General features: G+C 40.7%; 1 non-coding gene across 1 annotated transcript; it reads left to right on the plus strand.

Annotated features, from left to right (window-relative positions):
* Nucleotides 1–13,924: 13,924 nt before the first annotated feature.
* On the plus strand, nucleotides 13,925–14,026 carry LOC119506616. The gene has a single exon (XR_005211029.1). It is a non-coding gene; the product is annotated as a U6 spliceosomal RNA (small nuclear RNA).
* The last annotated feature ends 7,157 nt before the right edge of the window (nucleotides 14,027–21,183 follow it).

Raw genomic sequence — 21,183 nt, forward strand, 5'->3', positions numbered from 1 at the left:
AAAAAGTTAGACTTGGAAAACAATCTTAGAGAACCAAACCTTTCCATTCTGCAGAAAAAGAAACTGGACCTCAGAGAGATTTCCAGTTGTAAATGGGAGTTACATCTTAGTCTCAGAATCTGAGACCTTTCATAGCACCACTGGAGGATCGAGTTGGAATTGATCTTATAAATAATGAAATCTACTTTTTCGCTTCATCGATGAGGAGCGTGAGGTCCAAAGAAATTGAATGACTACTTTGAGGCCACAGAGTGACTTAGTAGACCTAAATCCCATATCTCTTTATGCTGCCGAGAGACTCTGGTATCCCTCTCTCCTGATCCTTCCATCAGCGTCCTTCTCCACCTCTTCATTCTTCGATATGGTCAAATGGTATTTTTTTTACATATTCTTCTATAAATAAAACTCCCATCTCCTTACCAACCAGATCAGCACTCTTTTAGGAATTCTGGAGTCACCAGTCGAGCACAACCAGTTTAAACATAGCCAGGCAGCGTCCAGCCATTTTTAATGCCTGTCCATGTTTTATAAGGCACCCAAAGTTGTTCAGCACCAAAGAGATCAACTAGGAGCATTCAGCATTTTCCCATGTTGAATTCTGTCTCTATTTACCAAAATAAACAAATTAGTGCACTAAAAACCTACAGTAAACAAAGATATTTTTACTCCTGGTTACAGCAGCTATGTCCATTGCCTTGATCTCAATGGTAAATATACTGAGAGAAGATTGCTGAGAATTAATCAAATGTAGATGTAGTATAAGTCCTACATGTTTCTATAGAGAAGTATTCCATTAATAATTCAGAAAAACTCAAGCCCTAGAGCCATTCTTTTCATTTATTCATTAGTTTGACAAAAATTGAGTACTTACCATGTGCTAGAACTCTCTAGGGGCTGGGAATACAGCTGGAACAAAGTTCCTGCCCTCTTGGATCTTACATTTCAGTGAGGGAGATAGACAGTAAACAATATGTCAACTCTTGATAGCATGCCATGGGAGAAAAAGCAGGAGGAACACAGAATACGGGGTGCCAAGCTAAGGAGGTAGGGAAGGGCAGTTGGGAGGTATTATATTTAAGATGGCCAAGGAAGGCCTTGCTGATAAACAGAGATGAGAGAAATGAGGAAGCAAGCCACATATATATCTGGAGGAAGCAGTAATCAGGCAGATGGGCCAGTAAGTGCAGTGGCCTGAAGTAGGGCAGGGGGCGGAGGGGGGTGTACATAGTCTTGGAACAGCCAGGAGGTCAACGTGGCTAGAGCAGAGTGAGGGGACTGTGGGAGGAGATGCTGTCTGAGAGGAAGCCGGGAGTCCAGCTGTGTTGGGCCTTATGGGACATAGCAGGGGCCTTGGCTTGCACTGTAAGTGAGACGGAAAGGCATTGGAGGGTGTGAAACAGTGATGTGACAAGACCTGACTTCCATTTTTAAATAATCACGTTGCCTGTGTATTGAGAAACAACTGTGGCCTGTTATTGGATATTACAATAAATCAGGTGAGACATGGTGGTGGCTTGGACCCTGAGAGTAGCCGTGGGAAGAGTGAGAGGTAGTAAGACTCTTGGAAGTTGCTCTGACAGGATTTCTTGATGGGCTGGATGTGGGGTATGAGGCAAAGAGGGGAATCAAGGATGATTTCAAGGTTTTCCATGTAAGCAACTCTGGGGTAGAACTGCCATTCGCTAGAATGAAGAAGACTATGGGAGGAGTAGGTTTGTGATACAGGGGAGAGGTCTATGAATATCTAAGCGGTTCAACCTTAGACATTTTGGACTGGAGCTCTCTATTAGATAGGGTTAATTGAAACAATTAACAGACATATCCTATTAGAGATGTGACTCAAGAGTGCAGTTGGATATACAATAGAGTTCAGGGCAGGCATATAGCCTGGAGATAGAAATGCATAAGAGTGAAAGCCATGAGACCAGATATGATCAACAAGTAAGAATAGAAAATAAAATAAAACAATGGCTTTAGGTCACTCCAACATTGGGAGTTGGTGAGATGGGAGAAAACAGGAAACAAGGTTGAGGAAAGGACCAGAGAGACAGACAAGATCAAAGATCAATATGCCAGAGACAAGTGAGTGAGCAGCTGTATTCGATGCGGCTGATGCTGGATGCACAGTAAATTATAATGGGAAACACCAAAAGATAGCTGCCTGTACCTCCTACTATCATAACTGCAGCCTCCTAATAATAGTAATAATTAAGAACTAGGATCTGTTGAGTATCTGTCATGTCCCAAAGATTGTGCCAGTTATCACAAATCTCACATGCCAACTCAGATGGGTTAATAGTGGCTACCTTGAGCATTGTGTTGAGAAGGATTCTGAGGTTGCCTCTTAAAGGAAAAGGATTGAGTTGCAATATCAGCCATGAATATAGAATGAGGAAGTGGCATCACAATCGCCAGGTATTTTTTATCCTTGTGCTTGGACTTTACGTACTTCATCTGTGGGCTCACACCATCACAGTGGTGGTATAATTATCCCCAAATTACGGAAGCAAAAACCAAGTTAAGGGAGGTTTACTAACCTCCCCAAGATGGCACTGCTAGATGTGGCAAAGGGGAGACTTGGCCTGGGTCAGCTGACCTTTGTCCCACACTGCCCAGTTTTTCTCTCCTCTCTCCTTCCAATCATGAAAAGTGCATAGAATTTCAGATCCCTAGGGTATGTGTCCTCTAATTGAAACATGTGACTTTGAAAGCATATAATCAATAGTATACACTTCAAATGTGTTGGTTCCTTTTTGCTCAAAGAAAATATGGTACAGCTGGATTCATGAATTTATTTGGAGAGATAGGTTTGCAAGCTTAAAATCAAGAGAAAAAGAAAGAGAACATGAGACAACAGTAGTCGAAATGATCCCAATATCAACTTTTTTTCAACCTCAGGCAGTTGAAGATGACACAGTAAGATACAGTAAGAGCAACCATTAAAAATATGTCAATTATTTTGTCTTCATTATTCCCATAGCAACCTTATTTTATTCCCTGCCAAAAAAATAACTCAGTAGGCCCCAAGAATTCTTAGCTTCTCCTTTAACACCAAGCCCTTCCCGCAGTCATTTGTATTAACATTTGCAGAAGATTTATTTCCCTTTGATTCAAATAATTCCACATTCCCAAGAATATCTGGATTGGAGCCTGGCCATCTGCCTGCAGGGCCTGCAGCCGTCTCCCTGGTCCTGGGTAGCTTCCTGGGTGCCCATGAATGGCTCATTGTTAAAGACAAACCCACTGCTGAGAACAGAGAAAACACAGAAGAAGAATCAGTGTGGTGATCGGAGGATTGGTCTGGATTTTAAGCAACGAGACTGAGTGGGAGTGGCAAGCACCTAAGGCCTTTGTGAGTCAGAGTAATCGTTGCCTGCCAGACGAGGGCTTCCTCTAAAATGTTGCCCAGTTCACTATCAACAATCTACTTGTTGCAAGGGATTCTGAATCCAAGTCAAGGAGGGTTAGAGCAGGCCCCAAACCAAAAATCAGCTTCATTATTTGTTAGGCATTTTTAGGCACCTTCAAGCATCTTCAAGCATTTGTTAAGCACCAGCTGTATGCAGGATTAAAAATAGCATTTTGGTATTCAGAGAAAAATCTGAGGCCACTACGAATAGACTGGATGGCATGAACAACTGGCCAAAAATCAAAGAAAAATTTGATATCTATTCTCCTATAAGATGGGAGGCGGAGAAACCAAATCCTGCTCCAATTTTTGCTACTAACTTTCTGATATATTCTGTTTTTCTCTCCAAGTTAATAGGGAACTTTGGAAAAACATCCAATTACTTCAAAATTGATTGCAATCAAAGATAAAAAGTACTATACTTTAGCACTTCTTGGGGTTAATCAACCTTTTACCAAATTCAATTGCAGAGTAAGAAAAAAAATGTTTTCCTGGTACAGACTTTCTACATTAAGACTATATTTATTATTTCAGAGATGTATTGACATGCCCCACAATTAATGCTTGATGACTACAATTCAATAACTACAAGCCTATAGTTCAGAATAGGCTATCATCAAAAAGTTACACATTCTGGTACTTACTCAGGCCCTTTACGGTCTATTTAAGCTTTTTTTTTTTTTAAAAAAAAAAAAGTCTTATTAAAGTACCATATTTCAAAATACATTTTTCATGCCACATTACTTCTCTCAACTCTCGGAAGCACATCACAACATGCAGAGAACAGCAATGAAGTGATCCAGACACAATAGACTAATTCAGTATGGTCATAATTAATCCATCTGCAGAAACAATAGCCATATCTGCTCAAGAGAAAATGTATCTGAATTTATGCCATGGAGAGAAATAAACATAACTTGCTAAGACAGGCCTCTGTCCTCCAGTTGCCCTCCTTACCATCCTGCCAATAAAGCTCAAAGGCTGTATGGAGTCTGAACATTCACCCTATGGACACATCTCAGTCTTCATTGAGGCCATTAATATATTAAAAACACTGATGAAGGGAGATTTGTTGGGTAAAGTCATTTTTCCCTTGACATTTATTATCAGTAGAAAAGTTTTTCTGTTTTAATACCCACATTCTGGCATATAATTACTGTAATAAAGTCTACTTCTTCACTCTGCCAGCATTATGAAATCATGGCAATGGTTGTAAAAATAAGGGAGGTCACAACCCTTCCCCACACACATACACACCCACTCTGCAGCTGATATTAAATAGCTTTGGTGGGAAAATGCAGACCTTTAAACTTTCTCTACCAAACTCAATGCATTTCTGTATTTAACTTCTTCTTTAAAACAGTTTGTGTTGTAAGAATTCAAAAACTGCATATGGTCATGGAAAAAAAAAGGAGGAGTTATATTTAATTAGCTACCAAGTCCAACTTGGACGAAGCACAATAACAACCATTTCTTTGTGCTAACTATTTTTAATGATATGCATTACATGCGTTGGCCTGTCTACTGCCCAGACTGTTCCGGCATCAATCCTGCTTTAGTGTTGTGATTTTGGCAAGGAGGGCAATAGGAAGGGTCTCCATTTTGATGCTTTGCCATTTTGGTAGCGCTAATAACTCCTAAAAGCATGAGATCCCTCTAAACCTTAAACCACTACTATAGTCTCATGACCACAAAACAGTTAGCATCTGAGCACATCAGATTCTGTACAAATACTCTCCTCACACCTCAAGCAGTAATCAGTAGCTTGATTCATTCTCCCTGGGCTTTAATTGAAGCCACTGCAGCTATTCTCTTACATAACTGTTAGATATAATTGTTCTGCTTGCAACCAAGACCAAGTCAAGCTAATTCAGGATCATAAAATGGAGAGAATGACCCAAAAGGGAGTCTCTTGTCCATTTTTCAAATCTTCTGGTTCTCTATAGAATAGGAATTTCCTCAGTAAAGGTCTAAGGAAATACCAATTTTAAAAGTAGAATCTTGGGTTTCCAAATTAAAATAATCCTGAGTAGAGACGCTCTTTGGGGGTCAGAAGGTTGGACTCTCTTCTTGTCCTTGGAATGGGAAATCTCTGAAATCCATTGTCCTCCAAAATAACACAGAAAATATAGAAGCAACATAGAATGTTGGAGAATAAGGTATGTTAGATCCACAAGGAAGGCACCAACACAGCAAAGTACAGAGAAAGCCAAACCCTGGCTTAGAAATCCAACCCCTGCTTCAGACGGAGCAGCTCTGCTGTCATCTATTTTATGTCCTGGCATTATGCATCAAGTTTTATTTAGTGAGGAGAAGAGACACTACAAACCACTCTGGAAAACAGTTTGAGGTGAGCACACACTATGACCAGCCATTCCACTCCTAGGTATGTGTCCTGAAGTACCTGGTACATATGTGCCCCAAGTTGTATGAATAAGAATATTCACAGTTCTTTTGTTCCTAAATGGCTCTAAATTAATAGCAACCAAAAGTCCATAATTAGTACAATGGATCAATACATGGTAATGAATTCATACAATGGAAAACTATACAGCAGTAAGAACTAATAAACCAGAGGTCTATACTACAACATGGATAAATCTTACAAACACAATATTAAATGAAAAAAGCAAGACCCCCCAAAAAAAGTAGAATTATTCCATTTATATAAAGTTCAAAAACAGGCAATACTAATCTATATTGTTTAGAGATGCCCACATAGACAATAAAACTAGGAAGACAAGCAAGGGAATGATTATCACAGAAGTCTTAAGAATGTTTTCTTTGGGAGGGATGAGAGAAGGCTGTAATCAGGTACCAGAATGAGAAGTAAGGGATACTTCTGGGCTGCTGGAAATGTTTTGTTTCTCATCCTTTAAAAATGTTTTTCATATGATTGTGATGGTTAATTTCATGTGTCAGCTTGGCTAGGTTATGATGTCCAGTTGTTTGGTCAAGCAAGCACTGTTCCAATTATTACTGTGAGGGTATTTCATGGATTTAAATCATTAGTAAGTTGATTGCATCCGAAGCTGATGACATCCACAATCAACAAAGGAGATTGCCTTCAGCAATGAGAGAAGTCTCATCCAATCAGTTGAAGGCCTTAAAGAAAGAACTGATAATTTCAGCAGTCAGAAGGAAGAATTTCCATCTCTAGCTCAGCCAGCCAACTTCTCCATCATTGGCGTTCCCAGCTTGTAGCCTGCCCTATGGAATTCAAACTTGCCAATCCCCACAGTTGCATGGGCAAGTTCCTATAATAAATCAATACATCTTATACTGTATCCTGTTGGTTCTGTTTCTCTGGAGAACTCTAACTCAAATAGGAATAGTTTGGTTTGGGGTTCACAATTTTTTTTAAAAAGGCACCATTCCTAAAAAATAAAGTTTTGAAAAATTGCTGCTTCAGTTCAACTTCTTCACTGTAATGATAGGGAAACTGGAGGTCAAGAAGATTAAGTAAATGGCCCGTTTCTCCTTTTGCCCTAATATGTGGCTCCTGGGTCTTGAGCTCTGTCACAGGGCCTCTCCTCTCCTGGGAACCTAAGAAAATGGAGAGGCCAGGCCAGATGGAAGATATTTGTATAATGCCCTTCCCAATATTTCACTCTGTCATTCCCCAAACACTATGCTCCACCCAAGCTTCTCTGTTTGTCCTCTTTCTCCTTTCAAGGCAAGGGATTGTTTACCTGGGGAGGGGGAGTTAAGAGGTAGCCTTTCTTCTTCAGTGGTTTAGAGGGTCTAAGGTCTGGAGGCTTGGAGGGCCTGTCATTATCCCATCAAGGTCTTCAGTCCAGCTTGCACCTGACCCATTCCTCTCCCTTCCCCACCTCCAGCTCCCCCACAGCCATCCCCCAGCATCCCTGAACTCTCTGTGGAGCCACAGGCGGAGTCCTCACACTGAGGCCCACAGGACAGATGCGTGTACACTACATGCATTCACGTGTAGATACATATGTCCGCTTATAAGCCTCTCTTGATTACCTGTCTAACCGACTTGCCAACCCTACATAGACTATATCTAATACTTAATCTATAGCCTAAACGTACTATATTTTGCATTTTATGGATGCTCAAAACCAAAATAAAATTAATTAACTACAACTGTTAAATCCAACACATCTGTAGACCCTTTCCAACCCTCCTTCCAATAAGCAGTGGAAGTGGCATGGTAAGATGATAGGCTTCTACTTTGTTCACTGGAGGGATGTTTTCCTGAACTCCCACTGCTTCAAGCTGCCCCGTATATATTGGTTTTATAAGGGGGTTGTGTTAGTTTCCTGTGGTTTCTGTAACAAATTGCCCTAAAATGAGTGGCTTAAAGCAACATAATTTTTTTTTTCTCCCACAGTTCCAGAGGCTAGAAGTTCAAAAAGGTGTCAGCAGACTCTTGCTACCTCTGAGGTTTCAGGGAAGCATCTGTTCCATGCCCCTGTCCTAGCTATTCCTACACTGGCAATCCTTGGCATTCCTTGGCTTGTAGATGCATCCCTCCAACCTCTGCCTCTGTCTTCATATGGTCTTCTCTGCTTGAAAGGACACCAGACAGTGGATTAAGACCCACCCAAATCCAGTATGATCTTACCTTAACTTGATTACATCTGCAAAGACCCTATTTCCAAATAAGGACAGATTCACAAGTACTGCATTAGGACTTCAACAAGTCTTTTTAGGAAGACAATTCAACCCACTACAGGGTTTTTTAAAAAATATTTTTCTCTCCTTCCTTTCAAGAAAACTCAGGTGCTGAGAAAACATCTAGCCAGACTTTGTCTAGAAAGTAAAATGTGTGTTAAGGACTTTCTAAGACACTCAAGGATGGGGTATCACATCCAGGTATGTAGTAATAACATTATTTTCAACGGCTATACTGGAGTCTGTGTTTTTACTAGATTTCTCCAAGTCAGTGGCATTCTTAGATTCTGGCAATCTAAAAAAAAATTTGAAGAAGAAGAAATCCAGAATCCTGAAGACAGAATCCAAATAAGTGAATGAAAAGGTAAAAGAAAAAATCCAAAAGTACTGATCATTTTGTTTGTCTGTTCTAGGCAGCTGCACAAATAGGAAAACTATAGGACGGACCCAGACCTTACCACAGGAATCTCAGCCTCTACAAATACTGCCAAACCCAGCATCTATTCTACCTATCAGAACAATATCCATTACTACAACTTTGCAGGACAATAAAAGAATCTCAGTAGTCCCTGAGTGTTCACAGTAAGGGAATTTAAACTGCCTGCCTGTTCAGATTTGCCACATTTCCCTGAAAAAGTAATGAATACCCATGCAAGTCTCTTCATTCCAGGACCAGAAATTTCAATCTTGATAAGGCAAAGGTAGAACGCTAAAGCTATACTCTGGTACAGGAAGGAATTCCAAGATAACTCTCCTAAAAATGAAATTACAAAGGGGTCAAAAATCCAGGGTAGCTCACACCACCAAGCAGAGAATAAGTACAGAAGGCAAGAACAAGTAAAAATGTTGGCAGCAAAAGAAAAAGTATTATGTATGAAAATCCAAATAAAGGAATGGAGTCCTTAGCCCCCTGAGCAACTTCTCTGCAAATAAACTTGCTTTCACTCTCAAAGGTAGGACTTTTATAGACCGGGATAAACAAGAGAGAAGTGTCATTTCCAGAAGAAGTGGCCATGGAGTTAAAAAGAAAAAAAAAAAATGCTTTTGTCAGAGGAACAGCATAATTTTCAGTCTCCCACCTTATCTATAGAAAGTCAGTGTAACCAAAAACATCCAAAGAAGTCAAATCCTCTGTGTGTCATGTGGGCATTATGCCAGTACCAGACAAAGCAAAACAAAAGGGGTGATTATTTTTCTCTTCAAAATGACCCCATGCATGAGGATTTGCTTTGCCTCCTGCTCTACACCTTCACCAGGATAATCTCATCTTGTTAAAATTCCAGACCATATCACTTCTTTGGAAAACATTTCCAAGGAATGTGCTCTCTCATTCTCACTCTTTGCCTAGCTGTATCCTATCCATGCTTCACGGTGCTGCTTGAGTCCAGCTCTCCAACCACAGCAGCCCACAGTGAGCATCTCCTGGCTTTGAATTCCTAAGGCACTGGCTGCGTGCATCACTCATTCTGACCCAATTCCACATAGCACTGCATAGGGGCTTAACTGCTCCCCAAATGTGCATGACTTGTTTTCTCAACCAAATTCTAAGGTCTTGGGAGACAGTGACCTTTCTTGTACTTTCTTATCCAGCCCTTTGCACTGTGCTAAGCTCATAGCAGGTGCACAGACCTTGCCCTGTGATTCATTCGCTCCGTGCCATCTTCCCCTCCAGCTAAGGATCGTCACCCAGAAATAAATTCCCTTCCATCGTTGAAGCACTATCTGTCATGCAGTCACAGCTTCCCCTACCTCTTGCAAAAGCTTCAGTACCTTCTCATTCTCTGTTTTGCTCTAGACAAAGAGTAGACAGAAACTAAAGTCACCCCCAGGTCAGTGAGTGTGCATTTTATGGGAAACAGTAGCTCTCAATGCTAGAATACAGGTTAGGTCATCCCTAAACTTTAACCTACCATGATGGTAACAAAGTTCATGACCACCCTGGGTGATAGACAAGGGCAGGATGGCTGGAAATAACAAACGAATGCAGGGAACATATTGGAGCTTTCACAGCAAGTTGGAACTAGGCTCTCAAATCTCCCAACAGTATCATGTGTTCTGCAATAAGGTGATATTTAGATTCCTAAAAATAATCTATATAATCAAAAATTGTGATGTTCAAATAGTTGTTTTAGTGAAGGGGGAAGGTGACTGGGGTTAGGATTAAAGAGTTTCAGACAAGATAACAACAATAATTATAAAAATTATAAGTAAACATTATTATCATAACCTAAAATGTATTTATCTGTTGACCAAAGTTGAGAAAACAAACCCAAATGCTCCAGTGTACACACATAAGAATCTTTCAGTCTTCTCCATCACCTTTGGCTTTTATTTTGCAACTTTGCTTGTTGAACCTCCAATCTTAAACCAAAGAGCAAAGTTATATAAGGGCAAACTACAGAGCAGCTCAACAAGGAGACAAAGCAGAAGCATCTCCCTAGGCTTTGCAGGGCCGTAGCATTTCTCCTCCTTCTTGGGGTCCTGGTTCTTCCATTCACCCACTACCAACAAAAGCAGTTGCTGGATGCAAAATGCTCCTTAATTAACAGAACACTTCATATCTAATTTCCATTATGGAAATTCCCAATGTAGGACAAATGGCTGCCTTTCAGCCTCAAAATTAAATCTGCGCTCTTCATGTCAATCACTGACTTCTTGGGGTCACATCTGTATTTTAAGTGATGTTCCTGTGGGAGGCATATGACCATGGAGACATTAGCCTTCTCCACCCCCCACCACCCCACAGATTCAATTTCCCCTAGCAGGGCAGGAAAATGGGTACTCATCAATTAACTGAACCAAAATACCTAGTAGAAAAGGCCAGATATGACTCCTTAAAGTATAGGCAAGAATGATTCTAGAGGTGAGAATCTCTGCGGCCATACCTTCAGGAAAGCTCTACAAGTCACATGGCTCATTTAGACACAGATTCTTAAATGAAGATCAACAGTAGTGAAAACTAGCACATCCTGAGGAAGTTAAGACTGAAAATCTAGTACAAAGGAAAGCAAGTCATCTTATTCATCTTGTACAGACCCCACCAAATCCATCCTAAGTGAGTGGGTAAAAAAGTCTTACTGCCATGTCATCAGTTAGGACCATTAATCCCTTCCAGCACTGACATATGGATTCTGAGCATATGAGGGATTTTGACTATAAAGCTGACACAACTGGTTTTCTGGCTGACTCATTTTGTTATTCTGAGGCTCTGGGAAAGGCAAACCTGCTGCACTATCATTATTACTACCATGACTCTAAGTACTCTCCATGGATGATATAGTTCGTCCCTATGACATTGTGAGGAAGCTTTCAGTAGCCCCATTTTACAGATGAGGAGACTGAGGCTTAGGGAAGTTAAGTATCTTGCTCAAGAAAGTGTGCCTGGTAAACGTAGTGGAATCAGGATTCAAGCCCAGACATTCTGATACAGGCCCACAGGCTTAACCACCATAGCACATTGCCTCTCCCATAAAAGGCATGAGAACTAGAGGTAGAAAGAATGCAGAGGATGCTTCTGGTGCCCATCTCATACCCTCTCAGCTCACCTCTGATTTCAGCCACAACTTTGGCAGATAGTTCCATATAAGCTCAGAACAATTTTCTGCTTTTCTGCCTCAAGACCTGCTCCAAAGGTGCAGGAGCCCACTCATCTTGCATTTAAACCAACTTGGAAGTTCTCAGCCAATAGTGAATGAGAATCAGTGGATAACCTCCCAGATTTCCGGCACACAATTCTGGAGATATCCCAGACTGAACTCTACTGTCCACAAAAGCCACCTTGGAAGCATTTCCTCCTAATGGCTCTCTCCCCACTCCCTCACAAGTTTCTTAGGATCTTCTCCCCAAAGAAACTACTTGAACCTTAGATCTTCACTCAGGCTTGCTTTTGGGGAAACCAAGGATCACATCTTTGCAGCATGATGAACTGGAGGGCTTCTTAAGGCTCCCTCTTAATCTATTATTCAGCAACATTTAAATCACACACAGAATTTCAACGATTCTCCTCTTAGCCCTGACTGAAGTCCATCAAGAGTTACATTTCAGAAAGAACTCCTGCCATGTGGGTATGTGGAGATGCAAATAGAGGACAGTTTCCCATATGATGATTTACCTAAAGGCTAGGGAGCACGAGCAACTGAATCTGCATTTCTACGTAGATTTTCAAGAGGTGTCTGTTCATCTAGGAAGGCTCATTCTACTCACTAGTCTGTACAGAAGGCTTAGCATAATTCTGTATAAATTATCTGGGAAGACAACTCTGGTTCTCATATTATCATTTGAATATGTGTGTATCCAATACAGAAGGGTCTTGAAGCACAATTCACGGTTTCCCTTCACCCAAGTAAAATTTTCTAAGGCCAACCCCTTTCGGATTATATGACCTGACTGGCATTCTGGATGATAATTCCCAGAGACCCTTGACCTCATAAAGTGTGTCTTAAATCCTGTTTAAAACATATTTAGTCTTCCTTTGCTCTTGCATCAAATGTGGATCATTACAGCCATCATCCAAAGACCACCACACCCATGGGGGATGTCTAATGAGAAGTATAGGGACAAGAAGAGAAGGGGCACATTGTCACTGACCTTGAGGTTCACCTAGTCCAACCCTGTCTTTTCACAGATGAGAGAAGGGGGTTGCTCAGCAAGTTGGCATGTCATACATCAGGTACCCCCAGCCAGAAAGAACCAGAAAGATGGCCCAGGTCTCAGCCCAGGCCTTGCTTCTCCCCCACACTGAACTGCTTCCTCCATAGACAGTCAATTGCTGACAAAACCCAGTTTAATGCATTCCTCGTAGCCTCTATCTCCAGCTGCTCTAGAATCAGTATGGTATAATATGTATTGCAAATATCAGAAAGGTTCCCACTTTGCCTAAGTGAATAATCATGAAAAAGTCAGAGTTCCTCAAAAATACACCATGCAGTCAGTGACGGACACAATAGTTACATAATAATCATAGATTTGTGGAATTTTAGACCTGAAAAAGGTCTGTCAATGGTCATTCTCTATTAACTGTCATGAATTTGGAGAAGCTATTTAAGAAAAGGCGCTTTGTTTTTAGTTAAAATAAACTGGTTACATTCTGTACTGGTCCTTTTTATGCATAGTCTTACATTCCTGTTCTCAAGAAAAACTAACCTCAGTTCCTCTTATTCAGCTATCCACACTAGGAATAAGCTTAGCCTGTTGACCAGTCATGGCTAGGTATAACCATACATTTCCCAGTAGAGATGAAAAGGCAATCTGTCTAGAAATAAACAGACACACCAAGGGCTGGTTTTGCAAAACTAATCTTATGAAGTGGTGACAGAGTTCTTTAAAGAGGTAAAATAAGCACAGCAGTTATAGTGTGGAGTCTGGGATCACAGTGTCAGCTCTACCACCTAGCAGCTATATGACCTTGAGAAAGTTACTTAACCTCTCTAAACCTCAATTCCTAATCTCTAAAAGGGAGGCAGTGATAATAATAGTAGTTACAACCTAGGTCATGGTGAGGAATAAGTGAAATCGTTCACATAAAGAATTTAGCATAGTGTCTGGTCTACAGTAAACACCCAATAATTATTCGTCCTTATTTGGTAGTAATCGGTCACCAGTTCCAACCCCCTTGATGAGGCCCAACAAGACAAAGGACCACACACTCCTGCCTTCATAGTCACAGAGCTGTGTCTGGGCAGAAACTGCTTATCTCACATGAAAACCCTTGTGAGCAGGCCTTTACTATCTTTTTAACCACAAAAGCCTGGTTTATCTCAGGCTTTGATAAAAACTCATCACTTTAACCTAAATTTGACCTCAGAGTTCACAGGCTTAGAAAGAAAAGCTAGAAACAGGAACTGAAAATGTTAAATAAATTAAAAAAAAAAAAAAATGATGCTCACTTTGGCAGCACATATACCAAAACTGGAGCAATACAGAGATTAGCATGCCCCTGTGTAAGATGACATGCAAATTTGTGAAGTGTTTCATATTCTTTTGTACATATGTTACTAGAATAAAATTTTTTTAAAAAACTGAGCAAAACCAAGTAAATGCATACCTGTTGGCTAAGAAAATCATTGACCTTGTAAGTGTGTCTTAAATCCTGTCTAAAGCATATTTAGTTTTCCTTTGCTCTTGCATCAAATGTGGGTCATTAACAGCCATCATCTAAAGACCACCACATTTCAAATAAGTTTAAATAAGTTTCCACTTGGCCTTTTCACAGGCTGTACCAGGCTGCTCTCACCTCAGCAATTCTGCCTCTTTGTAATTCTGATTTACTTAGAGTTTAACAAACTTGGGCAGTTCACTGGACAATAGCCCAAGGCTACAGGGCAATGAAGGGGCCAAATTAGGATAAAATTCAGAGCTTTCAGCCTGCCAGCCAAGCACTTTCTCCTCAGTCACGCTGATGCTGAGCAACTCCCAGCCCCACGGAGGAGCTGACTAGTTCTGGTGTCCTCTCTAAGTCCCTGGACCATGACACCTTTGAAATACATGGTATCCTTCCTCTAAAGTTCTTAGACAATTTAAGAAACCTATGTGGCCTTCTTTCTTTGATCAGATTTATAGTCCACAATATTCAGAGTTCACAATGCAAAGCAACATTAGAGATTTCTTTCTTTCTCAGCCCACCCTGCTTTAGACCTGTTCACTATAATCTTAGCCCAAGAATCATCCAGCACGAGTCGTTTGCAACTCCAGCTATGCAACAGAATTAACTGGAGCACTTTCATTAAAACCATGGATGTCTGAACCTCACCCCGGACCATCTGAAACTGAACCTCTGCAGATGGAATAGAGGGGTGAAGTTTCTAGGCACTCTCCAGGTGATTGTGATGGGCAACAAGGATTGAGAACCTCTGCCCTAACCAAAACACAAAGTCAAAGTGTGGTATTGGCTGTGGGGCTCCATGGGCAGGCCATGTTTCAAGATGAAGAGCTGCAAAAGCCAAGTCACATCACGGATTCCTATGAGAAATAACCCCAGTTCACTACTGAAGGGAAGGCATCCTTCAGCTCATCTAATCAAACCTGCAGGACTCACTTCTATCTGGGGTTACTGAGGGCCTGATCCCAAATCTCCAACCAACATCACACTCTGAGAGCTGGCCTTACCCGACTGAATGCTCTTCCAACCTGTGTCAGTGCCAGCTCCTGCACAGCTAAACTCTACTGTAGAGTAAAGAAAGTTGAAGGGAGCCAGGGGCCACCACCAAGCAGAGGTCTCCACAAGCAGCAGAACCAGTGAATGAGAGATGGCCGAAACCCACAGACTGGCAGACCTCCGAGCTGGGGCATCATCGACAGATGTTGAAGGAGGCAGACAAAGCTGAGGGTATTCAGCAGCAGGACTGAAAGAAGAATATGCAGGAGGTCCATGCAAGTAGAATCAGAGCAGTGGACAAAGATCCGGGACAGAAACTGAATGTAGCTGCAGATGCAGGGCAGCAAAGCAGTGTGACATAGTGGGTGCACAATTGGGCCCTAGTGGCAAACTGCCTGGTTTGAAGCCTGGCTCTCATCCATGATTTGTGGCAAACAAAAACAAAAACAAAAAAATTAAAGCCTTCAATTTCTCATCTGCCAAATGGATATAATAATGGTCTCCTCAGAGTGTTATTAGAGGATTAAATGAGATAGTGAGTGTGACTACCAACACAATATCTGTTAATCAAACATTAGCAGAATTAATATAAGACAAAGAGGTAATTCTTGGGCACAAGGCAGAGGTTAGACAAAAGGAAACAAGGCAAAAGATCAATTTTGAGATGGAGCAGGACCCGCAGTAGAGCTGACAATGCCAGGCCGCTGTGATGGCAGTCGATTAGGACTCTTTGTTCCAGTTTCTTTGTAAAAACAGGGTTGGCTCCAGAGTCCTGAGCAGACTGGGCAGCTGGGGCCATGGGCCCGCAGGCAGAGGGAGCCAGGCAGACCATTAGATTGATCGATTTGGCCCAGGTTCCAAGCCTGAGAGATCACTCCCGGGACTCCCTGAGGCCACACCCCTTTCAGTCCACAGGCTCTTCCCAGTTTGACCCTTCCCTGAAGGGATTACTCTTTTCTTTACTTTACTTTCCTTTTTCCTTTCCTTTTTCCTTTCCTTTTTTCTTTTCTTTTTCCCTTCCCTTCCCTTCCTTTTCCTTCCCTTCCCTTCCCTTCTCTTTTCTTTTCTTTTCCTAACCCCTAATATTTTCCACCTTCAGTTCCAGGCTCTTCCCCTTGCCATGGGCAGTGTCCTCCCTCCTGTCCTCAAGTCTTGAGTCATTTGAGTTTCACTGGGCACTTCCCTTGTTTTCATGCATTCTCCTCTCCAGCCTTCTTCTCGGGCCCTTCTAGCAGCCCAGTGAGGCTGAAAGAAAGTTTTGTTCCCCACCCTTTCTCTCCCATCTCCACCCAATCCCATACCCTGACTGCCCCCCACCCCAACCCGGGTCCTCCAACTCCACCCTATAAAGCTTTCTTTTAGGAATTCTCATACATATTTGCCTGTTAATAACACCCAACATCTTCCCTGGAAAGTTCTCATTAGCTTTTCCTTAAACACTTAAAATACAGTGAGCCTTCACATTATGTAACACAGAAACCTCTGGCTGTCCTACTGGATCTTCAGTTTGCTGTCATTTAAGGGGAAGAGAAGCATTTTACCATACTCCAAAAACCAAATCAGGAAGTGGATAAATGGGGACATTTGTTTAAATGTGTTTGTTTCTGGTCTTTTCTCATTCTGCACTCCTAAGGCGATACACCCATTGGATGGCAGCTTCGCTTCTGATGAAATTCTGCTGCTGCTTCTCACTGCAGCTGAGAGATGTTTGGGCACTGTTCCCAGGACAGACCAATAGATCTGTTCTCTTCCAGGGCCACCTTGTACCTTTAACCCTGTCCGGCCCTTTCACAAACTCAGTTAAAGATCTTTTGTAAGGGGACCATGCAAGAGCATCTGTGCAGCTAGAAGCCCAACAAGCCAGTGGATCAGAGAAGGCCAAGAGGGTACTTATCCCATCAGGCAGGAAGCACTCCTATCCCTGCCTCCGAGACGCCGTCTTCTGCTTTTTCTCTGCAGTCGTGCAGAAGAACTACAGGGGAAAAAATGGATTAATGATGTTGTGGTCCGATGCGTTCTTAAGTTAGCCAGTAGTGGAAAAACATCCTCATTTTATAGAGATACCAACTCATAGACCCTAGAGATAATCTCCTCAACTGATTTATTTTTCTGTTGAACAAACTGAGGTCTAGAGAAGTAAACAGACCCACAAAGGGTCACCAGAGCCAGGACAGGAACAGGCTTCTCTCTGTATTCTTTCCACTGCATCCCACCACTCCACAAACACATTCATATTGGCTATTTACAACATGAACTTTTTAAATGTAAACATATGATCAGAGACTGAAAATGAACATAGGAGTCGGTTTTTTTCCTTGAAAACTATTTGTAATGCCACCATGTTTTACAAATATAATGTATACCTGAATTGTTCTCTGACATCAAATTAGGGAGGGATAAAGCACTAAGGATCAAAGAAGGTATCGTTTGATTGCAGAGAAGAAGAAAATAAAGAAAATAAGGAGGAATGGAGGAAACCAAGAAGGGAGCTTTATGTAAGTACCGGGATTGAATACCAGGGCAAGGATGAAAGGATGGGGCTGGAAAGGAGCATATAAGGAAGAAGGATATTAGAGCTCAGGAGAGAAAAAGCACCACTGAGAAACCTGAAAAAAATACTTTGAAGGGCAAAGTATGAGAATTCTCAATGTTATAAATTTTAAATACTGTGAGTAATAGAAAAGGAGAATAGGGGAGATGACCTCTGTCAAGTGGGTGATTTTTTTTCTTTTAATCCTCACAAAAACTCCTTGACACAGGTAATTATTATACCCATTTAACGATGAGAAATTATATCTCAGAGAAGGTAACTTGCCTGTGGTCACAAAACTAAACCATAATAAAGCCAAGATTTTAATTCAGGATTGACACCAAAGCCCTCCCACCAATCCAGGCCATGGCTTTCTTTTCATTGAGAACAGAAGCACAATTTATGGTGCAGAAGTAAAATCTTTTCTTAGAGCTACATTTAAAATATAACATTGGCATGCCATATTGGTGCATCTAACAAAACAACCTAGAAATACTAAGCTTTACTTGGGGCCAGAAAAATTTATCTACAATTTTATAGGAAGTTGGATTTGATTTTTGGGTCAAAAATTGATTGAGGTATTCAGTCCCAATACTTACATAAAGCTCCCTTCTTGATTTCCTCCATTCCTCCTTATTTTCTTTATTTTCTTCTTCTCTGCAATTTCCCAAGTGATGATAAAAAGGTTGCAGTAAGGGCTCATGTCTCTATTTCAAAGTGGTATTTTTCCCATCTCATATCAATTTAGATTAGGTTTCAGAAATCCTAGTAAGTGGATCCAATTTCAATTCTTTCATTCTTGTGGATTTATTAAAGTGTCATCATAGTTTCAGTATAATTCAGCTCCAAAAATTCTAATAGTTTCCCTATTAAGAATATATAATACACCCACATGTTGGGGAACAAAGAATTAACTAAAAGTTCAGATCCTCTTGCTAATTTATTCCATTCTCAAGGAAATTAATTGGACATATAATAGCTCCCTTAGGAGGTACCTTTTGCTTTCTCTTATGATTACAACACAGCTGGAAATTAATTTTCACTGTCTCTTGTGTAACTTCTTTTTATCTACAGATCACCTCCTAAGTCCCCCAAACACTATAACATCAAAATAACTGAAGTGATAGCTATTTTGATGTCCTAACATAACAAAAGAATTTTAACAGTTACTAGACAATTACTAGACGTTGATTTAAATGGATTTTAATAAATTTTAATATATTTAATAGATTCAATTGATGTAATAGATTGGTTATGAATTCAAGCAACAGGGAAAGGGGGATTGGGGTAGGGTGGAGAAAACAAGAATATCAAATGTCCATAAAGGAGTTTTCTCAGCAAGAAATCCTTTGCTAAAAAAACTCCTTTCTTAACCCAAGACTGAAATTCACTTTTTATTGATTTCCACTTAAATTGTAAACAACACATCTTGCAGTGTTATATTTAGATGTTTTTAATTTGTCTAGTCTAATAAACAACCTGAAAAGTTTCCATTTAGGGTGTGGCAATGTTTAAAAACAAAACCAAACAAAATCTTTTTCCTGTTCTGGTTAAGGTGGGTGGATCAAAGAATGCCTTGACAGATAAGAGAACTTCAGAGACTGTTCAGTCCCAGTTACTGAGAAAAATAAAAAGGAGGGTTCTTACAATCATGACCGTGAAAGCAAAAAATGCCCAGAAAAGCAAGAGAATTCTTCAACCAATCGTTGGTGAATGTTCAGTACAATTTGCTACATTTCATACCTTCTCAGATGAAAAGAAGGCTAAAAGAATAATGGAAACTGAGTTTCAAAATCTTCCTACCCAGAGAAGTTTCAAACTCAAGTTCCATTTAATTCTTGGTCAAACCCAGCAGTCTGGTTCATGGGGTGGGAATGTGGGTGGTCAAACTGTTGAAATAGTGTCTGATGATTTCCCCATCACTCAAGCTCCTTAATGAAAGAGTTAAAAACAATTCTGTAAAAATTTTTGGGTCTAAAGTACAATAGAAAAGCATGTTTTGTTTCATTTCATTTGTTTTTTAGCGGCCAAGGTCCACAATGTTCTAGTTCTCTACAGAATGAATCCACCTTTCTTTGTGTTCCTAAAAATCACATAGGACAGTGTATGACTTCTGTACCACACAAGCATTTGAAGGTTCATTAATATTTTTTTTGCTTTCATCCTGTTACTCTTTCACAAACATGAACTTAATCTGACTTTATCAGACCACAAATAAGAGAGCCATTCTGAGCTCTTCAGTTTGATTCTGGATGAGTCACACTGCCACCTCCATCACCCACCCACCAGCCCCCAGGCTGCCATCACATTTGCAAAACAAATAGCAGGTAAAAAAGTATCAAGAGATGAAATCTAAAGTATAGAGAAAGGACTGAGCAAGCTTTCCTTTTGCACCCATCACTGCGGTTACACGATTGGAACCTGACACCTCAATTGTTCACAGTCTTACCTCAGTTTACAAATCATCTGGGAAGAAAACTCCTTTATGAAACATGCATCGTGGGTCAACAAAACAGAAAGTTCTTCATAAACCATGAGGCAAAGTGCCTGTCTGTAGCTGCCATACACCTCTGCCCTTGCCCAGAATAAGATTCTCTCTAGACAAATCCAGGTCATCTCCCAGGTTTGTCTTCCATGCCCAGTCTCCAGTTTAGGGTCCATTTCTTCCTATACTTCATCCAGGACCTTTACTCACATAACATTCAATCAAGTCAAAATTAAATAACGCGTATAAAACACTTAACATAGTGTTTCAAATCCTGTGGACTCACAATAGAAGTTAGTCTGTTCCCTTCCCTTTCACATAGCTGAGATTCACCCACCTCCCAGGTCTGAAACCTCAGTCCAACCCTTCTTTAACCATTTTCTCACCCCCTCTCTTTTTATCCCCCTCACCTTTCTGTGCTGATCTTCATCCTCCTTTTCCCTCCCACTTTCCCCAACAACAACAACTAAAAAACCAAACTTTTGCTTTTTCCTACAGTTCAGTCCTAAAGGCATTTACCAAGGATTTGTGTCAACATTTGGCATCTCTAGTACTATCTTCATGATGACTGCGACTCTACCTATGGCCTGTGCTATCAGCTACTTAACATTTTTATTTAAATTGACTCTTTTTTAAAATCATATATATAGGTGTGTATACACACACACACACACATATATTAAAGGAAAGCCTGTCACCACTCTAGATAGAAACCAATGTCTCTTTCTATAATTAAATTAAATAAAGGAAAAATATAACTATTAAAATTAAATTTTAAAAATGTTTATCTACCTGAGAAACACCAGGCTGGAAGAACTGGAGGTTTTAAAATTTATAAAATAAAACAAAATATCACTCCTGCCCTCTGAGAGCACAGAGATTAGAGGTAGCTGGGGCAGGAACAAAGTGGGATTGTGGAAACACATACACATAAGTAGTGAAAGCTTTCCTGGAGCTAGGAAAATATCAGCAATGGTCCTGGAGAGGACACAACTTTATAAAATGACACAGTTCTATAAACACTCACT

The sequence above is a fragment of the Choloepus didactylus genome, chromosome 11 (assembly GCF_015220235.1).
Source record: "Choloepus didactylus isolate mChoDid1 chromosome 11, mChoDid1.pri, whole genome shotgun sequence".
Classification (NCBI taxonomy): domain Eukaryota; kingdom Metazoa; phylum Chordata; class Mammalia; order Pilosa; family Megalonychidae; genus Choloepus; species Choloepus didactylus.